Genomic DNA, 6495 nt, shown 5'->3' with positions numbered 1-6495 from the left:
CATCTACCACCAGGATGAAGGATTGTAAACCAAGCACACTGACATACTGGTATGCGTGCCCCTCTAGCAGGATCTGCTCTTCTTTAAGCATTGTATGCCCTTGGTTTTAAGATAAAAAAGGCTTTAAAATTATGCAAATGAGTCTTGGTTTACAATCCTTCATCCTGGTGGTAGATGTGCTTTAAGTTCGGTTTCACGTAATTGTTTTGTGCACTTTAGGTGTGTATGCCAGCATAGCATTTGATTTACATGTTAAAGGGAACCTCTCGAAAATGATTTGAGAAACTAAACCACCCACAGGTTTTTATGGATAGCAGTGATTTAGTGTCCAAAACCCCCTATATTTTTTCGCATGCACAGACTTGTAATGAAGCTGTTGTAATACACACTTGTGACATGAAGCCAATCACTGCGCAGGTGTAGGGAGCACCGGATGTGAGTCCGACATGTCTTTTTTTATTAACGGTTTTTATTGGTACAATATAGTGCTACATCAGTGTAGTCATCAATACAAAATCTCTTTACATAATTTAAAGGAAAGGAAAGACACATTATAAAAAACATGATTATACATCAAATTATACAGCATTTCCTCCAGAACCATTCTATAATCATAATACATTTAAACCCTTTAATCCTAATGCAACATTGTATTATCTTACACTTATTGTCATATTGACTTATACTATTTTAACTCTTTGTGTACCATTTTTTCCCTATTTCCTCCCTTCTCTACCCCTTCCCTTCCCATCCTCCCCCTACCCTTACGTAAAAAGAAAACGAAAAAAAACAAAAACGGTTCTCTCCTTTTCGCCCCCCACTCTTCCCCCATCCTCCTCCCAGGTCCCCAGTCAAGTTCTAATTATCTCTCATCTGAGGACAAGTTTTTCCTCCCCTCTAAATTTGTTATTAGTCCAAAAATGCCACATGTTCTTATACTTATCATAACCCCTATTACTACCCTTCATCTTTACCAATTCCTCAGCCAAAATAGTTTGATTGACTGTCCTCTTCCACATCATAACTGAAGGGCCCTCTTTTGACATCCACTTTTTGATTATGCAAAATCTTGCTAATGATAACAATTTCTTTATAATGAAGCCCCGATTGTCATATATATGATCACTTTCCAGTAACCCCAAAATACAGCCTAAAAATGTACACAATAGGTCTATATCCAAGTAGTGTTGGAGTGCCAACCCCATTTTAGTGGACCTCCATACCCCAGCTTCTAATGTTTCCAAAAAATCATACCCTAATTATGCATGGCCCATTTTAAAGGCAGCACTAAGAGGGTTGGAGTCATCGGGCCGAGAGATATTTAAGTTGAGCAATAATATAGTATATCCTTAAATCCGGTACCCCATCGGAGATAATCCATTTTGGTCTGAATGGATTATCTCTCTAATTATTTTTTAAGTCTTTCTGCCAAAACGTTGGCTAACAGTTTATTCTCAACATTTGTTAATGAGATAGGACAATAGGAGTCCACTTTTCTTTTATCTTTATCTGGTTTGGGAATTTGAACTTTCAATGCCTCTCTCATAGAGGGTGGGAGAAGTCCTCTCTAAAATGAATATTTCCAAGTCTCAATCATTTGATCTATCAGCTCATCCTTATACAATTCATAAAACTCAGATGGAATTCCATCCAACTCTGGTGCACTGCCCCCGCCGCTCGTGATAGGACCTCCTACCTAGCAATATCCTGCTCCAGTGCGATTTTCCCTGCCTCTAAAATAATTCTCAATGACTTCCTGTAATTTATTATTTTTTGATGTATATAACTCTTCATAATATCTTCATAGTATATAAGGCTGGAAAAAGACGCAAGTCCATCAAGTCCAACCCTAAAGAATTAAATAAATGTTTTATCCCCATAACCCGTGATATTTTTTCTCTTCAGAAAGGCATTCAGGCCTCTCTTGAACATGTACATAGAGTCCGCCATAACAACCTCCTGCGGCAGAGAGTTCCATAGTCTCACTGCTCTTACAGTAAAGAACCTTTGTCTATGTTGATGGTAAAATCGCCTCTCCTCTAGGCGTAGAGGTTGCCCCCTTGTTCTGGTCACAGGCCTAGGTATAAAAAGATCTTTGGAGAGATCCTTGTACTGTCCGTTCAGGTATTTGTACATTGTAATGAGGTCTCCCCTCAGTCGTCTTTTTTCTAATCCCCCCCCATTCCCCTAATAATCCTGGTTGCTCTCCTCTGCACCCGTTCCAACTCTACTATATCCTTTTTATACACTGGTGCCCAAAACTGTACACAATATTCCATGTGTGGTCTGACCAGGGATTTGTATAAGGGCAAAACTATGTCTTTATCATGAGAATCTATTCCTCTCTTGATACATCCCATAATTTTATTTGCTTTAGCAGCAGCCGCCTGGCTCTGGTCACTAAAATTAAGTTTACCATCCACCAATACCCCCAAGTCCTTTTCAGCTCCAGTTTTACTAAGTAATTGACCGTTTAGAACATAATTATACTTTTTGTTTCCATGGCCCAAGTGCATAACTTTACATTTATCTACATTAAACCTCATCAACCATTTCTCTGCCCACTCCTCAAGCTTCCACAAATCCCTCTGTAATGCTAAACTATCGACCTCAGTATTTATTACTTTACACAGCTTAGTATCATCTGCAAATATTGAAACTTGACTGTGTAAACCAACTACAAGGTCATTAATAAAAATATTAAAAAGAAGTGGCCCCAATACTGACCACTGGTAACGTCAACCCAATCTGAGAATGTGCCATTAATGACCACCCTCTGTTTTCTATCACTAAGCCAATTACTTACCCAAATAAACAGATTTTCTCCTATTCCCAGCAGTCTCATTTTATATACCAACCTTTATGTGGCACGGTGTCAAATGCCTTTGAAAATTCCAAATATACAACATCCACAGCATCCCCCAGATCCAGTCTTGAACTTACCTCCTCGTAGAAACCAATCAGATTAGTCTGACAGGACCGATCTCTCATAAACCCATCTTGTGAAAATTTCCAGGATCTCGGCAGTGTCATTCGCCCCCGCAAGTCTCTCAATAATACAAATGGATGCCGTCTCCTTGTCAGCTTTAACTAAATTAGCAAGCATTTTACCTGAAACATTTGCTTCCAAGTATCCTCTCCTTGCCTGTGCAGAAACCCTGCAATCCGATCAAACCCTGCAATTTAATCAAATCCACATAGCACGATTGGGCTTCTTCCCAAGCCTACCTATTAGCATCTGAGGGCTCAGTAATAAAACGTTCCTCTAACCTTCCGACCCTGGACTCCCTCATACCCCTATTTTCCTTCTTTTTATAATAACTCACTTGGGATTTGTATTCCCCTCTTTTGTGAGGATTATGTGTCCTCCAGACATCATAGGAATTAAAATTTTCCACCGTGCCAGCCAGTGTTGACTTACTATGTGATGAAATAGTACCTTGTGTAACCTGAAACATATCTACATGATAGTCCATAACATAAGAGTCCACTTCCTCTGCCCGCTACTCCCTGCGAGCCAGAGCGAGGTGTGACTTCTAAACTAAGCATCCCATAGCCCCACCCCATCCAGAGCACTAATCCATTAACCCCTTAACGCTGAAGCCACTTTTCACCTTCCTGACACGGACCATTTTTTAAAATCTGACATGTGTCTATTTAAGTGGTTATAACTTTGGAACGCTTTAGCATATCCAGTTGATTTTGAGATTGTTTTTTCGTGACACATTGTACTTCATGCTGGTTGAGAAATTTAATAAATATATTTAGTATTTATTTATGAAATAAATGGAAATTTGGCAAAAATTTTGAAAAAAACAATGTTTTCCAAATTCAAAATTTTCTACTTTTTGGAAAGTTGGTCATATCACTAAAATAACTTGATAACTAACATTTTCCATATGTCTGCTTTAACTTGGCATCATTTTTCAAACATCTTTTCCTTTATTTTGGATGTTAGGAGGCTTATAACTTTAGGTGCAATTTTTCACATTTTCACGAAAATCATCAAAACCTACTTTTGGAGGGTCAATTTAGTTAGAAGTGACTTTATAAGGCCCACGTGACAGAAACCCCCCACAAATGACACCATTTTAGAAACTACACCCCTCAAAATATTCAAAACAACCTTTGGGAATTTTGTTAACCCTTTGAGCGTTTCATGAGCGTGAAAGATAAATGAAAGTGAAATTAGAGAAATGTAATTTTATCTTACTATAGATTCATTGAACACTAAAATTTGCACCTTCACAATGGGTTAAAAAGGAAAATGCATTTTACAATGTTGAGGGCAATTCCTCTTGAGTATGCCAATACCCATTTTGTCACTGTACCCTGCTGTACGGGCACAGGGGGGCACTTGGAATGGAAAGAGCGTTGTTTCGTTTTTGCAGGGTAAATATGGCTGAAAAAGTTTACATGTGTCAGGATGCATTTGGAGAGCCATAGTGGTACCAAAACAGAGGAAAGCCCCAACATGAGACACCATTTTGGAAAGTACACCCCTTGGAGAGTTTAGCAACGTGTAATTTGTGTATTTTCCCCAACAGGTGTTTGATTCAATTAGGCCCCAAAAGGGAAAAAAGGTGAAAATTTTCTCAAAAAAGTCACTTTTACCCCAATTTTTTGTAAGCCACAAGGGATAAAAGATGAAACAACCCCATAAATGTGTAAAACTATTTCTCCTAAGCACAGAACTGCACCACTTTTGCATATAAAGTGTTGTATGGGTGCAAAGTAGGGCTCAGAAGGGAAAGAGGGGCTTTGGCCTTTTAGAAGCCAGATTTGACAATCATCCTTTACATGTGTCAGGATGCATTTGGAGAGCCCTAGTGGTACCAAAACAGAGGGGAACCCCAACAAGTGTCACCATTTTGGAAAGCACACCCCTTAGAGAATTTAGCAAGGCGTAATATGTGTATTTGTCTGTAAAGGTGTTTGATTTAATTAGGACTTAAATAGATAAAAGGTGAACATTTTCTTATAAAGGTCATTTTACTCCTAATTTTATATAGCCACAAGGGATAAAAAAATGTAATAACCCCCCAAAATGTGTAAACCTATTTCTCTCGAGTGTAGAAGTACCCCACATGTGTATATAAAATGTTGTATGGGCGCACAGTAAAAGGAAAGGGGAATGTTTGCCTTTTAGAAGCCAAATTTGACAGAAATGTTTGACATGCATTTGGAGAACCCTAGTGGTATAAAACAGATAAGAATCCGAAAAGTGTCCCTAATCTTTGAATGCACACCCCTTAGAGAATTTTGCAATGTGTAATATATGTATTTGCCCCTACAGGTGAATGATCCAATTAGGCCCGAATCATTAAAAAGGTGAAAATTTTCCTATAAATGTCACTTTACCCCTAATTTATGTAAGCCACAAGGGATAATATATTAAATAACCCCAAAAAAGGTGTAAAACTATTTCTCCCGAGTGTAGAAGTACCCCACATGTGCATATAAAATGCTTTATGGGCGCACAGTAGAGGAAAAGAGGGATGTTTGTCTTTTAGAGGCCAAATTTGTAAGAAATCCTTCACATGTGTCAGGATACATTTGGAGAGCCGTAGTGGTACCAAAACAGAGGAAAACCCGAAAAGTGACCCTAATTGTTGAATGTACACCCCTTGGGGAATATAGCAAGGTGTAATATGTGGTGTAGTGTAATACACGTGGTGAAATGAGCATTTTGAACATATAGGTGGTTTCCAAATATGATGTGCAATGGAGTCCGAGATGGAAATTGCAATTATTTCTGGAAAGTTCAGTGCCCGTTATGTGGCGCCCCTTATGAAATAATGGAGGGGTATAGGGAGCAACGGGACATAACAGTTGTTACAATTATTCATTTTACCGAAATTAATTCACAATAGGTTGGGCGTGAATTGTGAATGTCTAGTGTATAAGGAGGTAGAATATACCAGGGGACCAACTAAACTTTTGTCACTCTGGAGTTGTCGCAGGTCTCTTAGTAGTATGTAGTGTCCATCCTAACTTCTCTTTTGGAACAGACTCTTTATTGAGTCCTACCATTAGAAGCAGCAGAATTCACCGGGAAAATGCTGTCCTGGCAAAACACAGGAACATCTAAACCAGAGGTACTGGGGCCGCGTCCTTCTTGTCCCAATATTAGTTTCCTAATATCTTCCTCTTGAAAACAGAGAAATGATACGGCAGGACCTGCACATTGGAACAGCTCGTAAGAGTTGTACAGCATCATCTGTACAATGTGCACGGCCAGCGCTTTTGTACCATATCTTGGTTTTTCGTAGGGAAATTATCGCCAAGTGTTGCTCTTATTCACCCTAGCGATGCCCATTGTGACGAATATTGCTGCTTTTGGCTGGACCATATCGACCAGCAAATAGCGGCAAACATGGACAGAGGGGGGCAACAAAACCCCTCTGGACCGCAAGGCAAAATTGGTGGCTGTCAGGAACAGCCGCCACCCTGCCCCGATCCCCATGTCTACAGACATGGTGACCGGTATTACTG

Source organism: Engystomops pustulosus, chromosome 4, assembly GCF_040894005.1.
Source record: "Engystomops pustulosus chromosome 4, aEngPut4.maternal, whole genome shotgun sequence".
NCBI classification, from domain to species: Eukaryota; Metazoa; Chordata; class Amphibia; order Anura; family Leptodactylidae; genus Engystomops; species Engystomops pustulosus.
Note: the sequence above shows the minus strand (reverse complement) of the source record.